We start from the raw sequence: 19,645 nt of genomic DNA, 5'->3' as shown, positions 1-19,645 counted from the left end.
CTGAAAGACCTAAGTCGAAACAAGGCCCCCAGAGTAGACATTATTCCATTAGAACTACTGACAGTCTTGGGAGAAGGAAGGAGCACGCCATCGGAGACGCCAGTAATCATGGGGGATACTTTTGTAATGGTTTCCTCATCATCTACTATGTCTGCTCACAAGCGTAAGTTCAATGAGTCTCAGCCACAGACAGTCCTTCCATCGTTGCCACAGTTTCTTGTTGTTTCTCGGTCTGACGAAGGTCACGACTTCTCCACGGTCAACCCTTTCATTATTCAGAAAGGTGTCAATGCAATTGCAGGTCCTGTAAAGTCTTGTTCCAGAATACGAAATGGCACGTTGTTAGAAACAGTCAGTGCCCTCCAGGCACTAAAATTGCTGCGTACTTCACTGCTACACACCTTCCCTGTCCGGGTGGAAGCGCACCGCACTTTAAATTCCTCATGTGGCTTCGTTAATACACGCTCCCTTGATGGATTGTCCGATGAGGAAATTCAACACTACCTGTCTGACCAGGGCATAACGGCTGTTCATACGGTTATGAAAATGGTTGACACGAACATCATTCCAACCCGCAATGTCTTCTTGACATTTGACAAAGTTCAACTCCCATCAAAAATCAAAGCAGGCTATGAGATAATTTCCGTTCGCCCTTACGTCCCAAACCCTACGTGTTGCTATCGGTGTCAGCGGTTCAATCACACCAGCCAGTCCTGTTCCAATCCGGCCAAATGTGTTACGTGTGACAAGGATGCCCATGAGGGTGCTCGTCCACCTCCATCCCCTTGTTGCATCAACTGTATTGGTGACGACTCTGCTTCCTCTAGAGATTGCCCCATTTTTAAAGACGAAAAGCTCATTCAGGAAATCAGAGTGAAGGAAAAATTGTCGACCTTTGCTGCTCGAAAATTATTCTCCAGTCGAAAGCCTACTGTGCCTCAGACAGGAAAATACTGCACTGTCCTAGCCTCTCCTCGGCCAACAAAGGAGGCGACTATGCAGACTTGTAATCTCACCTTCAGTGCCATGGTCGGCAGATCAGCCAGCGCAAAGATCGCCCGTTCAACCTCCCCACTTTCGCCGGCTCACTCTAAGCCTCACCCTTCATCGGGTTCTGCTAAATCTTGAGCCCAAAAGTCAGACACCCGGACTTCCAAAAAAGAGCGTACTCATGAAGATTTTTACGTACCCCAACTTCACAACCATCAGTTCCTCCTCCATCTAAACACCATTTTTCCAAGAAGGCTAATAAGAAACACTTCTTCACCAAGGCGTGTCTCATCTACAACACCACCTGGCCGTAATCGCACTCGGCCGTGTTCTGTGTCGCCAAGGCGCGCTGCAGGCGGCCGATCAACCGGCTGATCGCTGGTGGCAGGTGCTGCTCCTGAACAACCTATGGATCAGGATCTTCAGCCTATGGCTGAATGCTGTTCCACGCTGTTGGTTGCAAGCTGTGAGCAGTCGTTGAGTTGACAGCAACCTTGGTCACATTCCTCCATTTTCTGTTTACCCTACATCCTTTATCCACTAGAATATCTATGGCATTTGAGCGAATCGGGATGAATTGTCAATCCTCTAACGATCTACTCACCGGTCATCTTCTGTCTTCAGCAAACTAAGCTGCATCCCCATGACCGCTTTGTTCTCCCCCATTTTCAGTCAGTCCGAATTTATCTCCCCTCTGTTGAAGGCACTCCAGCACATGGAGGATTCATGATTCTTCTCCATGATACTTTCCACTATTACCCAGTCCCCTTAAACACTTCATTCCAAGCTGTCGCTGTCCATCTTTCTCTTTCTGGATACACCTTCTCTCTTTGTACTGTATACATTCCATCGTCCACACCAATGGCACAAGCTGATCTCCTTCATCTTCTTGGTCAGCTTCCACCCCCCTATTTGCTGGTTGGGGACTTCAATGCCCACCACCCACTTTGGGGACCTCCACATCCTTATCCGCGTGGCTCACTATTGATAGACATCTTCCACCAAGCGGATCTTGTTTGCCTCAACACTGGGGACCCTACATTTTTGTCTGCCTCCACGACAAATTTCTCTCATTTGGACCTTTTGGTCGGTACTGTTCCACTAGCTCAGCACTTTGAATGGTTCGCCCTTGTTGATACACACTCGAGTGGCCACTTTCCATGTGTCCTTAGACTACAGCCTCAACTGCCATTTATGCGCCCGTGTTGCTGGAAGTTTGCACAAGCCGATTGGACACTTTTTTTGTCTCTAGCGACATTCGATGACCATCACTTTCCTAGCATCGTCGATGAGGTCACACATATTACAGACGTTATTCTTACAGCTGCGGAACGTTCAATACCATGCACCTCCGAATTGCCCCGGCACCCCCCAGTTCCTTGGTGGAACGAGGCATGCCATGACGCAATACATGAGCGGCGACGCGCTCTTCGCATTTTCCACCAACATCCTTCTTTGGCCAACTGTATCCGCTATAAGCAGTTCCATGCGCGATGCCGTCGTGTCATCCGCGATAGCGAGAAGGCAATCTGGAACTTCTTCACTAGCTCATTTAACACCTTTACTCCCTCCTCGGAAGTTTGGAGTCAGATTCGACGGTTATCTGGCGTGCCTATTTTCTCCCTGGTCTTTGGGCTCACTGTCGCGCATGATACATGTGGACCCCGTTGCAATTTCTAACTCATTGGGTCAACACTTTGCTGAGATTTCGAGCTCTTCAAATTACCCACCAGCGTTTCTCCCAAAGAAACATGCAGCGGAACTGCAACCTATTGCTTTCTCCTCTCAAAATTGCAAAAGCTATAATAATGTTTTCTCCATGCGGGAACCCCAACATGCAGTCTCTTCTTCTCGCTCCTACGCCCCAGGACCAAATGGTAACCACATCCAAATGTTGCTGCATTTATCATACCATAGTCTGCGTCACCTCCTTCACCTTTATGATCGAATTTGGACCGACAGTACTTTTCCCAGACAATGGCGGGAAGCTATGGTTGTTCCTGTTCCAAAACCTGTAAAGAACAAACATCTCCCCTCTAGCTATCGCCCCATTTCTCTCACGAGTAGTGTATGTAAGGTTTTGGAGCATATGGTGAATTGCCGTTTAGCTTGGTGGCTGGAGTCCTGCAGTCTTCTAACACCTGCCCAATGCGGTTTCCGAAAGCATCGTTCTGCAGTTGACCATCTTGTTGCTCTCTCCACTTATATCATGAACAATTTTCTCCGGAAACGCCAAACAGTAGCAATATTTTCTGATCTGGAGAGAGCATATGATACCTGTGGGAGGTCAGGCATCCTCCGCACACTGTTCTCTTGGGGCTTTCGAGGTCGGCTGCCCCTTTTTCTTTGCGAATTTATGGCAGAGTGCCCATTTAGAGTGCGTACTTTCTCCCAAGAAAACGGGGTACCCCAGGGCTCCGTGCTAAGTGTTGTACTGTTCGTCATTGCCATAAATCCAATTATGGACTGTCTCCTTCCCGATGTCTCGGGCTCCCTCATTGTGGACGATTTAATGATCTACTACAGCTCTCAACGGACCAGCCTTCTTGAACGACGTCTTCAAGGATGTCCCAATTGCCTCTACTCTTGAAGCATCGCAACAAGTTTTAGATTTTCTCCCAGTAAGACTGTTTGTGTTTATTTTGGCATTGTGCGGAGTTTCTTCCACCTTCCTTACATCTAGGACCTGTCAACCTTCCATTTTCGGACGTCGCTAAATTCTTGGGTCTTATGTTTGACAGAAAACTCTGCTGGTCCTCCCACGTTTCCTCAACACCCTCTGTGTCCTGAATGACACCTCCTAGGGAGCGGACAGAGTGGTCCTTCTCTGCCTCTATCCCGCCTTAGTGCGCTCGAAATTGGACTATGGAAGCATAGTTTACTCCTCTGCTCGGCCATCTATTCTTCGGCGTGTCAACTCTATCCACCACCGTGGATTACGTTTGGTGTCTGGAGCTTTTTACACCAGCCCTGTGGAAAGCCTTTGTGCTGTGACTGCTGAACCTCCGCTGTCCAGTCGGCGAGCAGTCCTTCTGAGTCGTTATGCTAGCCATCTGTCTTCCATGCCTGCTAATCCGGCCCATGACATTTTTTTCGACACCTCCTTGGATTTAGGCTATGCAGGCCACCCTTCCTCCCTACTACCACCGGGAGTCCGCTTCCGTCAACTCCTCCATTCTCTTTCCTTCCACTTTCCTAAAGCCTTCATGACAAGTTGGGGTACAGCACCGCGTTGGCTCCATCCCCGGACCTGCCTGCTCTGTGATCTTTGTCAATTTCCCAACGACGGTACACCTTCACTTGTTTATCGTCGGGCATTTGCTACTCTATGTGCACAAATGAAGGAAGCCACATTTATTTACACTGATGGCTCTAAAACATCGTTAGGTGTAGGGAGTGCCTGTATTCTTGGCATCACCCAAAATCAATTTCGGCTTCCCGACCAGTGTTCGGTTTATACTGCGGAGCTTTACACTGTTCTCCAGGCTGCCCAATACATCCGTTGCCATCTGCGGATACAGTATGTTATCTGTTCAGATTCTCTCAGCTCTCTCCTCGGTCTCCAAGCTCTGTACCCTGTCCACCCTCCGGTCCACTGGATTCAGGACTGCCTCCACTTGCTCCACTTGGGGGGGCGTCTCTGTAACATTCCTCTGGATCCCAGGACATGTTGGTATCTGTGGAAATGAGGCGGCCGATATAGCGGCCAAGGCTGCAGTCTCTCTTCTTCAGCCAGCTATTCGCACGGTTCCCTTCACCGATCTACGGAGTGTTTTATGTCGTCGTGTTACTCTTTTATAGCATGCACATTGGTCGACACTTCCCAATAATAAATTGCGGGATGTGAAAGCACTTCCCTGTGCTTGGACCTCTTCCTCCCGAACGCGTCGTCGAGAGGAGGCACTTTTAACTAGACTCTGGATAGGGCACAGTCTTTTTAGCCATCGACATCTTTTAAGTGGTGATCCTCTACCACTCTGTCCCCACTGCTCTCAGCTGTGGACAGTAAGACACCTCTTACTTGAGTGCCCCTATTTTACTCAGATACGCGTCCGTCTACAGCTGTCGCCTGATATACGTTCCATTTTAGCAGATGACACGCGCTCAGCCGATCACGTTCTCGAGTTTATTAGTGCCAGTGAGATAACATTAGTCATTTGAAGCTCTATTTGGGGACAACCAACCCCCTTCTACAGTGGTTTTTTAAGCTTCCCTTCAATTTTTAGTTTCTCCAATTTCTTGAGTGTCTTTAACATTTCTACCTTTTCCTAAGTCACAGACTGGGCGCTAATGACCGTAGCAGTTTTAACCCCCAAAAAACATAAACAAAAAAAAAAAGCCTTGGGAGAGCCAGTCCTGACAAAACTCTACCGTCTGGTGAGAAAGTTGTATGAGACAGGCGAAATACCCTCAGACTTCAAGAAGAATATAATAATTCCAATCCCAAAGAAAGCAGGTGTTGATAGATGTGAAAATCACCGAACTATCAGTTTAATAAGTCACAGCTGCAAAATACTAACGTGAATTCTTTACAGACGAATGGAATAACTGATAGAAGCCAACCTTGGGGAAGATCAGTTTGGATTCCGTAGAAATGTTGGAACACATGAGGCAATACTGACCCTACGACTTATCTTGGAAGAAAGATTAAGGAAAGACAAACCTACTTTTCTAGCATTTGTAGACTTAGAGAAAGCTTTTGACAATGTTGATTGGAATAATCTCTTTCAAATTCTGAAAGTGGCAGGGGTAAAATACAGGGAGCGAAAGGCTATTTACAATTCGTACAGAAAGCAGACAGCAGTTACAAGAGTCAAGGGACATGGAAGGGAAGCAGTGGTTGGGAAGGGAGTAAGACATGGTTGTAGCCTATCCCCATTGTTATTCAATCTGTATATTGAGCAAGCAGTAAAGGAAACAAAAGAAAAGTTCGGAGTAGGTATTAAAATCCATGGTGAAGAAATAAAAACTTTGAGGTTCACCGATGACATTGTAATTCTGTCAGAGACAGCAAAGGACTTGGAAGAGCAGTTGAACGGAATGGACAGTGTCTTGAAAGGGGGGCATAAGATGAACATCAACAAAAGCAAAACGAGGATAATGGAATGTAGTCGAATTAAGTCGGGTGATGCTGAGGGAATTAGATTAGGAAATGAGACATGTAAAGTAGTAAAGGAGTTTTGCTATTTGGGGAACAAAATAACTGATGATGGTCAAAGTAGAGAGGGTATAAAATGTAGACTGGAAATGGCAAGGAAAGTGTTTCTGAATAAGAAAAATTTGTTAACATCGAGTATTGATTTAAATGTCAGGAAGTCGTTTCTGAAAGTATTTGTATGGAGTGTAGCCATGTATGGAAGTGAAACATGGACGATAAATAGTTTGGACAAGAAGAGAATAGAAGATTTCGAAATGTGGTGCTACAGAAGAATGCTGAAGATTAGATGGGTAGATCACATAACTAATGAGGAGGTATTGAATAGAATTCGGGAGAAGAGGAGCTTGTGGCACAACTTGACTAGAAGAAGGAATCAGTTGTTAGGACATGTTCTGAGACATCAAGGGATCACCAATTTGGTATTGTAGGGCAGCGTGGAGGGTAAAATTCGTAGAGGGAGACCAAGAGATAAATACACTAAGCAGATTGAGAAGGATGTAGGCTGCAGTAGGTACTGGGAATTGAAGAAGCTTGCACAGGATAGAGTAGCATGGAGAGCTGCATCAAACCAGTCTCAGGATTGAAGACCACAACAACAAAAACAAACAAGAGAGAAGTGAGGACTATCTGTGTGGTAAGCCATTATGCAAAACTTCAGTTCAGATGCTGTCATTCCTTGTAGTCATAGCAAATATCTTTCCAACTAATATGTTGTGAAATAGTTTCAGTGTCCATTTTCATGGAATAAGTTGTAAAAATTCATGGCAGAAATCTAAAGCCAAGAAGCAGAGGCAGTCAGATAATCCCAAAGATACCTTGGCTAAAATGAAATGAGTCACTGTGTATGTAATAATCCCACAAGAGAACACTATGTTGTGACAGGCACAATGAACTTTATTAAGCCTAGACACAGCTTGTTGTAATAGACACACTGGCAATGGAGAGGTGCACAATAACAGTGAGGTAACACACACATCAAGGCAAATGTGACTGAGTTAGAGCTGGCCAGTCCTGTCTCCAAAAGCTGTCAGCTGGCCAGTAGAGTGCACAGATGAGAGGCTCTGTGAGCATCCATGAGTGTCAGCCTCTGGCTGTTGTTGAACTTCTAGCTGTATCTGCTGACTTGTGTGATGCACATTACAACTGCTTACCCAGATTTTGGGTGTGGACCTGTGCGGGTAAATACAGTGGGCAGTTCAGTAATAAGATTATGATCATCAGAATTGACAGGGGAAAAAACCACTATTGGTTCAGGTATATCTCCCAATGTCACAATCTGATAAAGAGAGTGAAAGTACATGACAAAATGTTTATGAAAGGAAGATGGAAATCTAATACCCGAGAGTTATTGGAATGCTGTAGTAGGCGATGTAATAGAAGACAGAATTGTAGAACAGTATGAATTTGGCAGTGTGAGTGACAAAGTAAAAAACACAGATTCAATTGTTCTACAAGTTTATTATTAATTATGAATACACTATTCAAAAATTAATAGAGGAGGAGGTATATTTCAAAAATTCCTAGAGTTGTGAGAAGATTCTAGCTGGATTACATCATTTTGAGACCTTTTCCAAAATCTGTTATTGGATTGCAAGGTGTACCCAGGAGCAGATATAGAGTCATATCACAATGTAGTAATGATGTTAGTAATGATGAAGAATAGACTGAAACTTATAAGAATAGTCCGGAACTATTGGTGGTGAAGGAAGTGGGGTACTTGGAAGAATTATGTGTGTGTTTGAAGTTCTCTGAAGCAGTAAATATTGTGGTAATGAATACTGCAATAGGCAGCTCAGTTGAAGAGGAATGGATTTATCTGAAAAGGATAATCGCAGAAATTCAACAGGCCAATGTAAGTATGCACAAGGTGACTGTAAAGAAACATTGTGTTACAGGGGAAATACTGAAATTGATTTGTTAAGTAAGGAAATACTAAAATGTGCAGTAAGAGATAGAAATAAATCATTATAAGTCATTTAAGTGTAAAATAAATAGGAAATCAGAAAAGCCAAAGTGAAATGACTGCAGAAAAAATGTGAAGAAAACAAAAGTGAAATAGTCATTGGTAGGACTATTGAGCATATAAAAAAGTCAAAGCAATCTTTGGTGAAATTAAACCAAAGAAACAAACATTAAGAGTGCAAAAGTAGTTCCACTGTTGAACTAAGAGTATTGAGCTGATAGGTGGAAAGCGTATATTAAGGCATCTACGTGGGGTACAATTTGTCTGATGACACGATAGAAGAGGAGTTAGAAGGCATTGGTTATCCAATGAAGATTAAGAGTTAAACAAAGTACTGGGAGACGTGCAATCAAATATTGTTGGAGGCACAGTTAACATTTCTTCATAAGTCATAAAAGACTGGGGGGCGTGGGGGTCAGGGTGGGGGAGCATTGTAAATTTAGAAGGACCACATAATTGTGTAGATGTCAATTAAGTATTGTGGGAAAACCAGAAAAGGACAGAATCAAAGTGCTGGAGATGTGGTTCTACATAGGAATGTTGAAAATCAGTGGCCCAAATTATAAGAAATGAAGAGTTTAACCACAGAAACAATGACAAGAAGGGACAAAATGACGGGCCACATGTTAAGAGAGCAAAGAGTATCTTCCATCATACCTGGGGAGCTACAGAGAAAACTACTTCAGGCGAAGGGAGAGATTAGAGTAGTCCCGAAAATAATTGAGTGTGTTACACTGCGAGGTGAAGTAGTTGGGATAGGAGAGTAGTTCAGGATGGGCCACAACAAACCAGTCAGAAGACTGATGAGCTCTTCTGGATCATGTACAACAAATTTGATAAGAGAAAACTTGTACTGTATATCTTTAGATAAAATACCTAACTCCTTAGTCAGTTTAAACCAAGGGAGAATACCACATATTATTTTTATGGCATCCTGTTATACAATAATGTCTTGCTTCATGTGTCTAATTCCATGATCTAATTCACTCAGAATCACTTGATTTAATTAGACTACTTTCCAATACATTTGTTTTGCTTTTGTTGTTCATCTTACAATCCCTTTAAAGTGATTTATTTAACTGCTCTCCCAAGTGATTTTCAATCTCTCATGGAATTAAAATTCATTCAAAAACCTCAATGTTTCCCTTTCATCTTCTTTTTTAAACTTATTGTTCATTGTACAGACTGAATAGCATTGTGGCTCTCTCTCTCCTCCCAAACACTGTTCCCCTTCTGTGCTTTTCAACACTTGTATCTGCGGTGTGGCATCTGTACAATTTTCAAATAACATTTATCTCCAGGTACAGAGTGTCAAATTGAACAGTTGTTATCCATCTAAATTGCCAAATTGTTATTTTACAGAGAATACTGTTTTGGTGATATATTGTGCCATCTTCAGCCCCTGTGCACAATCTGTTGGAATATTCCCACGTCTGATCCAGTCAGAACAAAGGCCAATATTCAATGACTGGCACCTGTAGATTTTTAATACAGTGATCACTTGAAACATCACCTGCTGGCTGTTCAATTGTACAGATTGGACAGTCCATACTGAGAAGCCAAGGCCCACAAACATCTGTGAGAAGATGGATGTATAGAATCTTCCACTCCATGTGTTTTGTAGAGTTCAAATGCTCCATTTGTGTGTTTGTATGTGACATTCTGTATGTGGCTAATTTTTGTGCATTAAAACTAAAGGCCTACTCATTGTTCTTCACTACAGTATGTCCATTTGCCCTATTCTCTGAGTAGTGAGTCATGTTTCTTTGTTAGTAAATATATCCATTTAAAATTGGACCTCTCCCTCCCACCCACCTGTAGCTCTGTAAAATATTCTGCATGCTTCCATTATTGTGGTCAAGGCCTTAGAGATGAGCACCTTAAACTAGATTCACTCAAGTACTCCACATATAGTACTTGTATCATATTCTGAAGCTGCTGTAAGTCTGGCCAACGTTTTGCAGTATATGCTTCTGTGAGTTAAAAGTATACACACCTTTTCCTCATTTCTGTATAATTAACCTAGTGTTTAATTAGTCTGATACAGAAAATGGAACATTCACATGAATGCCACCAATCCTTGTTTTCTAAAGAGTTAATCTATCTTGTTACTTTCACCTACCTTCACTTTGCAAATGGAGCTGTTATTATTTTATTTTTTTGTTTCATGCAGTTTGTCTGATGTCCTGGACTTAACATTGACTTTTCTAAATTTTTAGAATCCATGATATTACTGGCCTGAGAGTTTGATTATAAGCTTACATGGATGTCATACTTATGACTTGAATCATGATTCCTTATGTAATACATATTTTAAAGTAGGTTTATTAATTTAGACTGTGGGGAACAGACCACGCTTTCTTGTCTGTTCCAATTCCACATAACTAGCTCTGCAGACCCAGCTTTGTTATGTATGCATACTTAATGTATCTGCTATACCCCTGAACCATAATTAATTTTATACTCTACACAAGGAGAGAATCAAATGGACCATGAAATAAGGTCATTTTGTATGGAAGACACCTGATGAATGAACTACTTGTCAAGGAAAATTATTCGGGATAGAAATTTCGCTGTTGAGTCTGATACTTTCTGAAGGTAGGCTCGTCCTGTCTATTAATGTCTGGACACGAGGAATAACTTTTTTTACTCAACTCTTCAATTCATCCCCCAGACACAATGTCAGTTTGTGTCCTTCAAACAGATCTGGTAGCCCCTATCTCACTCCAGCTGGCTTACAACCAATGTTTAGATTTCTGTGGGTGCGTAATGACCACTAAACTTCACATTAGAATGAGTGTCTGGTGCATCTATTGTTTGATTTCAATGTGTACAACATGTAAGAACCACAACTGTAAAACAACTTTCTCTACAGCATGAGATTTGTCACCTAAATCTCTTCTTGGTTTCCTCCACTTCCATGAGATTCCCACTCCATGACATCCTTCAACCGCCCTGCATCCCCTCTGCCTCTTTATCACATGTGTTTCATGTTGGGAAAAGTCTCTTCTAGTTCTATGTTATAATTATTTGTTCCCCATTTGGTATCTTGATGTATCTTTTTTCTGATGACTCTTTGCACTTTTCTGTATATTGACAAGACACTCTACTGGGGTGGAATTCCTGCAGGGCACATTTTACATGGTTCATTCACTGATATGTTCATTAGTGAGGCATAGTGGACTACTCAGCATTTTTTTTTCTCTCTTTAGTTTTGTTAGATTGTGGGCTGCTTAATCAGAAAGTATTTGAAGCTGGTGCTTTTGGTCTCCTCTTGAGCAACTAAGGAGGGATGACAGTTTAAAGTTCAGTAGGCATGTCTGTTGTGACTGAAATCTGACAGTTGCCTTTCCAGCCCCCCACCTCCACACCATCCTCCTCCCCTTCACCACCCCATTACCAAACACAAGCACACAATAGAACAGAAAGTCTTAGTAATTATTAATACAGGCAACTTTCTAAAATTAAAACAGTGAATACTAGCAAATAGTGACACATGACATGTTCTTTATCTCAAGTGTACTTTTAAGGTTTTATTATTTAAAATGTAATTACATTTGAATCACATTTCAGTTACCTATTTGGTTTTTTTACACATCAGCTGTGTTACAGGTGCATTGCTTTTATTTTTTCAGAATTGTTTGTTATACATGTGAATTAATTTACATTTTTTATTTTTATCATAAATAAACTCATAACTAAGTAACAGTACACTACTAAAAAGAACATTTATGCAGAATGTGCCTTTGTCTTATAGCAAATGCCAGCAGTGTTACGGACGAGGCGACATTGCAAGCGGCGGGCATCAGAACGAGCAAACGTGGCCGTCCGCAGATCAGGTGCCTGAAACACTGGCTAGGTAGTAACATTATACTAATTTACATCTCTTTGTTAATTGTAAACAACTCTGACAGATATTCAGAGTTATGTCATAGGTTTTACAAAAATTACTCCTCAGATTCAAATTTTTGTTGACTTGTGGTAAGTGTTCAATACCTGTGGCTTAGGAAGCTATGATAAATGTCCCCATAGTGAATATTTCACTCTCCAGTAGTGTGTGCTGTGATATGAAAATTGCTGGCAGATTACAACTGTGTGGAGCTCTCCAACTTGCACTGTGAACCTTTGCCTTTAGCTTGCATATGCTCTGTTGACTGAGCTACCCAAGTAAAAGTTGTTTCTCCCAATAAATTTCTTTCAGAAATGTTCTCATCTGTTTCTGTCCACATTTTAGCTATTCTACATACATCTGTTCTTATACATAATGTTCTTTGTGCAGGTGAGGACAGTGCGACATATATAGAGAAGAGGGTCAAGAGGTTGAGACAAGCAGAGGAGCAGAACGTTCTATAGAGGTATGAAGTAGATTATTAAAATATCCTTAAAATAATGCAAAATAATTTGGCCAAAATTTGTTGTTTAAAGCAGAAGTTCTCATTAATCTGTCCAACTCTCAAAGCTCTCTTCTCCTGGTTTACTTTCAGGACGGTAACTTGATTTTAGGATCTGTTCAATATCATAAACATGCAGGAACTTTTTACATTTTCCACTAGTAAAGTTTTGTCCATTATCAGAAATGATTACTTCTTGATTCCCAACATGTGAAGTGTAATTTTTAATTGCCTGTCATATTGTCACTGCACTAGTGGCACTTTTCAAGATATATACAAGTTGACATATTTGGAAGATAGCTCTCATATTCCAACAATATGTTTAACACGTGGACAGCACCAGGAAAGGGTACCACCTTAAGTGAATGGCAAGTATTTGCAGGGATATCTTGGTAATGATTAGGTGTAGCTCACCTTTGGAACCATGGTTCAAAGGTTCAACATTTTGACAGACTAGGCATTTCTGGATAATCCATTACATGCTGCTTTGGAGGAAAGGAACATAGCAATAGTTATTGATTTTCTCAGCACATTTAGCCACTCCAGGATCCCCAGTGCTCTATGGGTGCACAAGCTTAGCTTTTACCAGTTATCATACCTCATGTGACAGCAATAATGTAATACATTATTGTGAAGCACACAGTATGTAACTAGTGCCTCAGGTGGGTTAAGGGTAAATTGTATTCAGATTTCTCTCCACCTGGGATCTCTGTCACAGAGATGAGACACCTAACTAAAGATATTTAATGCAGATGAGAAATGTTATCTTGCATCAGTAAGACTTTATATTTAGTACTTTATCCCTCAGATCTCAAGTTACTACATCATTCTCTCGCTTTACGTAAACTATTTCAAAACCGTATTGTTGAACTGAACCAGTGTTGCATGCAGTAATTTTCAATTGAGAAGGAAGCTTAAAGGCTGGTTATCACAGTATACTTTGGTGTGATTACCAACAAAACAGTGATGGAATTTCCCAAAAGTGCATATAATTGTGAGAACTTCTAACCCAGTGGCCGTGTAGTCTCACTAGCAAAGAGTATGGCACAGACAGTTCATGTACTGTAAATGCCTCTGATTTGGAGGAGACAAGCTCCCAACCTGGTACATATCCAGATGGTACAATTATTATGAATTAGCTAGTGCATTTTTGATTTTACTGAAAGCAGATTGGCATACTTCTGACCAAATCTATGATATCTGTTTGTGTAGAAAGTTCAGTAATAGTTCTGCATTTAATAATTGGTCTGGAATGAAGTTACACTAGAAGTTGGATAAATCTAAAGGTACTTTTAATTGCCTCTTTGTCTGGGATACTGGAAAGTAATGAAATGGTTGTATTTTTGTAGTCAGTTAGGACACTTTAAGGCATAATAATGTGCTCCAAGAAATTCATTTTCACACCACTAAATTTCATTTTTTGAAATTGCCTGTAACATCATGTTGCTGAAATTGATATAAAACTTTCTCTACCATTTCCTCATGCTCTTCCCAAGTTAGTGTGGCAGTCAACAAATCATCCACAAATAAAGTATTTCTTTTTAGTAATTGCAGGCCTAATAAATAATCCATTGGTGCTTTAATCAAACCACCACTCACATTGAGAGTAAATGACATCATTCCAAACTGGTAGGTATGACCTGTAAAGATCAAAGCATGGTCTTTCTAGAAGTATCTGCGAGTATGACACACTCAAATTAATTGAAATAAAGTACCTGATCCCTTGGATCCACTGGATTTGTTGATTTAAAATTTTCTGGTCAGATTCACACAGGATTACCATTTTATTAATTTCCCTCATGGGCAATACCGGCCTAATACTTCTCCCAGCCTTAGCTGCAGCTAACAAGAGGTTAGAGAGTAGGCTGTTTTATGGCCCAATTGCTTCCCAGTATATCATCATGTGTACCTCTTTCACTACAGCTGTCCGTTTCAAACAAGGAATGGGCAGAAAGGTAGACAGAATAGTAAATGTGCTAAAATATTCATATAACACTAGTTTTTCTTCAAATATCTCAGCTCATTTCCCTGAAATATTAACTAAACCTTTTCTCTGAATTTTAGTTAAACACTGAGACTCTCACAACTTCAATTTCATTTTCTGTTCAGTATTCAGTTAAGTGAGTATTTCGGTATGCTGGTGTCAAGATTTGTTATTTTCTATGTCGACGAACTGTGATTGGTCACCTGGCAATTTTCATCCCAATGAGATGAGACTGTGCTTTACATTTGTGAACATAATATAAAATTTCCTTCATGTAGGTATCTACTATAGCCTTCTTCTCACAAGACAAATGAACATCTATTAGGCAGTCCATGATTAATGCCTTTATTATGAGCAAAATGCCTATAATTGCTACTTTCCCTATCACCAGCAGAAAACAGGGCTGTCATTTATCTGAGATTGTGTGCTATGCTATAGCTACTAAAATCCTGCCATAAATTAGGCAGGTTAATCAGGTGACACTATTTTTCAAACAGGCCTCAGGAAATAACATTTGCTGCGTCACCCGTGTCTATTGTCACTATCGTAAGTATGCCTCCTACCACAGCATGTATGGCAGCCTGAAACACAGTTTGGATAGTCTGACAGTTTATGTTGCTGTTAGATAGGTAAAAAATCTACTCAGCGGGGCAGGAGGGGTCACACACGTACACACACTTTTGGAGCCACTGGTTCTGTCCTCAAAGAAGGGTTGAAAGAGAAGGAAGAGGGATGAAGGGAAAGCAACTGGAGAAGTTTAGAAAAAGGGATTGAGTTTGGAAAAGTCACCTAGAACCTTGGGTTAGGGAAGACTTACCAGTCAGGATGAGAAGGGAAGACTGATTGTTTGGGACTGTACTGGATGAGATTCAAAAACCTGAGAACTTTGAGGTGGAACACAGAGTAATCGGCAAGAAAGAGGTTAGTGCTAAAACATTGCACATGAGTTAATAAGAGCAAAAAACTGAGTGCATTGTATATAACAATAACAGAGATGGGACAAGGATGGGGACAGTGGAAAATAGGCAGGTCAGAAAATGAAAAATGTAGAAAACTAAAACGGAGTGAGGAAAGTAGTAGTTAGCGTGAAGAAATGCTGAGATGCGAGACATTGATGTGCACTCACGAACTGTGTGTAACTTTCCTGGCTGTGGCCTGTTCAGTAGCGTATACTGTGATCATGTAGTTGTTGGAGTTGTCAGCTAAGCAGCAGCAGCAGCAGCAGTGACTGAAAACTGCAAGTTATGACAACTTGCCTTTGTCTCCCTTTACTGTGAGGCAGCCAATTTTAGCCTTATTCACCTTTTGCCATCTACACTTCTAGTATTTTAATGTATCTATTTGTCTTGGTAGATACAGTTTCATTGGTAGCAACAGGACATGAGGAGGCCATAGACATCTGTTGCTGTTGTTCTTGTTGTTGTTGTTGTTCTTGTTGTTCTTGTTCTTGTTGTTGTTGTTATTTTTGTTATTGTTCTTTTTGTTGTTGTTATTTTTGTTATTGTTCTTTTTGTTGTTGTTGTTGTTGTTCTTTTTGTTGTTGTTGTTGTTGTTATAGTTGTTGATGTTGATGTTGTTGTTGTTCTTTTTGATGTTGATGTTGTTGTTGTTCTTGTTCTTTTTGATGTTGTTGATGTTGTTGTTGTTGTTGTTGTTCTTTTTGATGTTGTTGTTGTTGTTGTTCTTTTTGATGTTGTTGTTGTTCTTTTTGATGTTGTTGTTGTTGTTCTTTTTGATGATGTTGTTGTTGTTGTTGTTCTTTTTGATGATGTTGTTGTTGTTCTGTTGTTGTTCTTTTTGATGTTGTTGTTGTTGTTCTGTTGTTGTTGTTGTTGTTGTTGTTGTTGTTGTGGTCTTTAGTCCTGGACTGGTTTGATGCAGCCCTCCACACCACTCTATCCTGTCCAAGCTTCATCATCTCCCAGTACTTACTGCAACCTTCATCCTTCTGAATCTGCTTAATGTATGCATCTCTTGATCTCCCTCTACAATTTTTACCCTCCACACTGCCTCCAATGCTAAATTTGTGATCCCATGATGCCTCAGAACATGTCCTACCAAACGGTCCCTTCTTCTTCTCCTCAAGTTGTGCCACAAACTTTTCTTCTCCCCAATTCTATTCAATACCTCCTCATTAGTTATGTGATCTACCCATCTAATCTTCAGCATTCTTCTGTAGCACCACATTTCAAAAGCTTCTATTCTCTTCTTGTCCATACTATTTATCTTCCACGTTTCACTTCCATACATGGCTACACTCCATAGAAATACTTTCAGAAACGACTTCCTGACACTTAAATCTATACTCGATGTTAACAAATTTCTCTTCTTCAGAAACACTTTCATTGCCATTGTCAGTCTACATTTTATACCCTCTCTACTTCGACCATCATCAGTTATTTTGCTCCCCAAATAGCAAAACTCCTTTATTACTTTAAGTCTCATTTTCTAATCTAATTTCCTCAGCATCACCCGACTTAATTCGACTACATTCCATTACCCTCGTTTTGCTTTTGTTGATGTTCATCTTATACCCTCCTTTCAAGACACTGCCCATTCCGTTCAACTACTCTCCCAAGTCTCTGACAGAATTACAATGTCATCGGTGAACCTCAAAGTTTTTATTTCTTCTCCATGGAATTTAATACTACTCCAAACTTTTCTTTTGTTTCCTTTACTGATTGCTCAATATACAGATGGAATAACATCAGGGAGAGGCTACAACCATGTCTCAATCCCTTCTTAATCACTGCTTCCCTTTCGTGCCCCTCAACTCTTATAATTGCCATCTGGTTTCTGTACAAATTGTAAATAGCCTTTCGCTCTCTGTATTTTACCCCTGCCACCTTTATAATTTGAAAGAGAGACATCTAACTCTTCATTAAACTGTGCTTGTTCAGTCGTGTCTGCCATACATGACTGAAGTTGAAATTATTGAACCTCATGGGGCTTCTACTTGTGGGGTATAAGTTTCAGGTAACTATTTATTTCTCAATATGATTATAAACATATCATCTATTGGACTTGACAGCTTCTTTGGATTCTGCGATTTAGGAATACTTTTTACTGGTTTGTTCTTTCGTTTGTAAGGGATTTATTACTAACCCGAGTGCAGAACTGTGAGTTGCGTTGAGGTGTGGCTCCATCCACACCAGTTACCCTGTGTTATTCCCCATTCTGCTGAGATGATATCTGTTATGTAGTTAGTTTGATTATCATAGTAGGCTGTAGATTGTGTTTGTTAAGAAGTTCACTAGTCTGTGCTTGTGCAGTTCCTTCTTTAACTTTGTCAAAATTTTCTCATTATGTGTGTGAGTGTACCACTTTAGTAACTTTTGGAAAAACAATTGCCTTCTTCATCCCCTTCATGACTCCTTGTGGGCCATCTTTCTGGTTTTGACTAGTGATTCTTTTAAAGTTCTGCCAAAGGTCTGCTGAGTTTCTAGGATTGACACTTTGGAATTTGTTGCTTGGAGTCCTTCTGTTGCCTGGTCTTTGAAAAAGCAATGGAATCAGAGTCGGATTGAGAGTTGTTTTATACTGTGTATCGATATGTGTTTTTTTGTTCAATGATCGCCGAAATGTTTCTAGGGATTAGAGCTGCACCTTTTCTTACTTCTTTAGTGCAAGCACTGAAGATCATTGTGGTACTTACTGTGTTTGTGATTTAGGTACTTTGTTTCTCTAGAACATTTACGTTATGTGCTTTTTCAGTTATAGGCTTATCGTATGTAACGGATGAAGTTTTTTTGTGGCGTCTTAGGTTTTGAGGACAAATTATGCTAAGTTGTGATGTTGTTAGGAAGATTGGGAGATGTCGTCTGACAGTGCTCATAGTGCGTATTTATGTGTTGGTGTATTGATGTGCCTGTGTTATATGTGATAATTTGTCTTCACTGGATTGCCTACAAATATTGGTTTACTGAATTTAGTCTTGTGGCAGACATTTATTCCAGCCGGTTCTTCTGTCTCTAAAATTATGGGTCTAGCATTGAACTCGTGGAAGGTAATGCACTCATAAACTGATGAAATTACTTTAAGAATTATAACTACCAGCTGCTTAATATGTATTTTTATTTATACCAATCCGTGTTTGACTTTCGACCATTTTAATTTGATGGAGCTTCAGTTAGCACAGTGTTAAAAACAACAACTATTCTGTATGTTATGCATCACTTTTAATTGTGGAAAATGGGAGTAACAACACATTTTCTTCACTCTGTTGCCAACTGATATGTTTGTTAACATTGGAAAATTATGTTCACAGTCAGTTACACTTTGTGTACAGGTTCTGAAGACATTGCTGAAGTCAGTTCTGTGTATGCATTAAATATTTTATTTTAATATTAAATGTATAAATTGTGGGGAAAATAAGTATATGAATTTTATAATGGACAAAGGCAGAGGTAAGTGACATAATGCAAAGCTACAATTATGTTGGATTGGCTCACATTAAATATGGCATCAGAGGTATGTAATTTTTTATTTACTAGTTGTATTATGTTTCTTCAGGACTATATTTGGTCTGTATATTTTTAAGTGAATTACAGAAGCTTCTTGGAAAACTTTGTTTACTACATCTCCTTGGTCATTTAGAAATTCATTTGAGGATGCACATTTGTGAGAATATATTTCAGTTTCTCAAAATAGGCACATTCTTTTATTCTTGTTGGCCAGGTGAATTTTTTGTAGGTTGTGTGCTATGGCACTTGATATTTATCTTGAGCTACATGTAAGGCAAATGTGGTCTTTGCTTAAGTTTTTGGGTGAGGCTTCAGACTGTCATCTGTGCTGCTACCTCGAGCTATATGTCAGTATCTCCTGCTGCAATTGATTGTGAAAAGCAAGATGGTGGAGCAGATGATCTGTATGGCTAACAACAACAATGCTTTAGTTGAAATGATTGCAGAAATAAATATTATGTTTTGACATAGTATTTTCGTAACAGTATTCATTGTGTGTACCTGTGTTCTGGAAAAATTCAGTTTCACTGCACGAACACGTAATTGGTTTAACACACACTTTTACAAATAATACACTCCTGCAGATATGGTCTGACTATGCAAGTAAGAAAGACAGTTTTTATTTTCTGTTTAGCAATGAAATGTAGTGTATTGTACAGGCAACTGATAATACTTAGTAAACAAAAGGAAGAAAGT

The sequence above is a fragment of the Schistocerca americana genome, chromosome 6, assembly GCF_021461395.2.
Source record: "Schistocerca americana isolate TAMUIC-IGC-003095 chromosome 6, iqSchAmer2.1, whole genome shotgun sequence".
In the NCBI taxonomy this organism is placed as follows: Eukaryota; Metazoa; Arthropoda; class Insecta; order Orthoptera; family Acrididae; genus Schistocerca; species Schistocerca americana.
The sequence above is the reverse complement of the archived record's forward strand: the minus strand, read 5'-3'. Positions refer to the sequence as shown.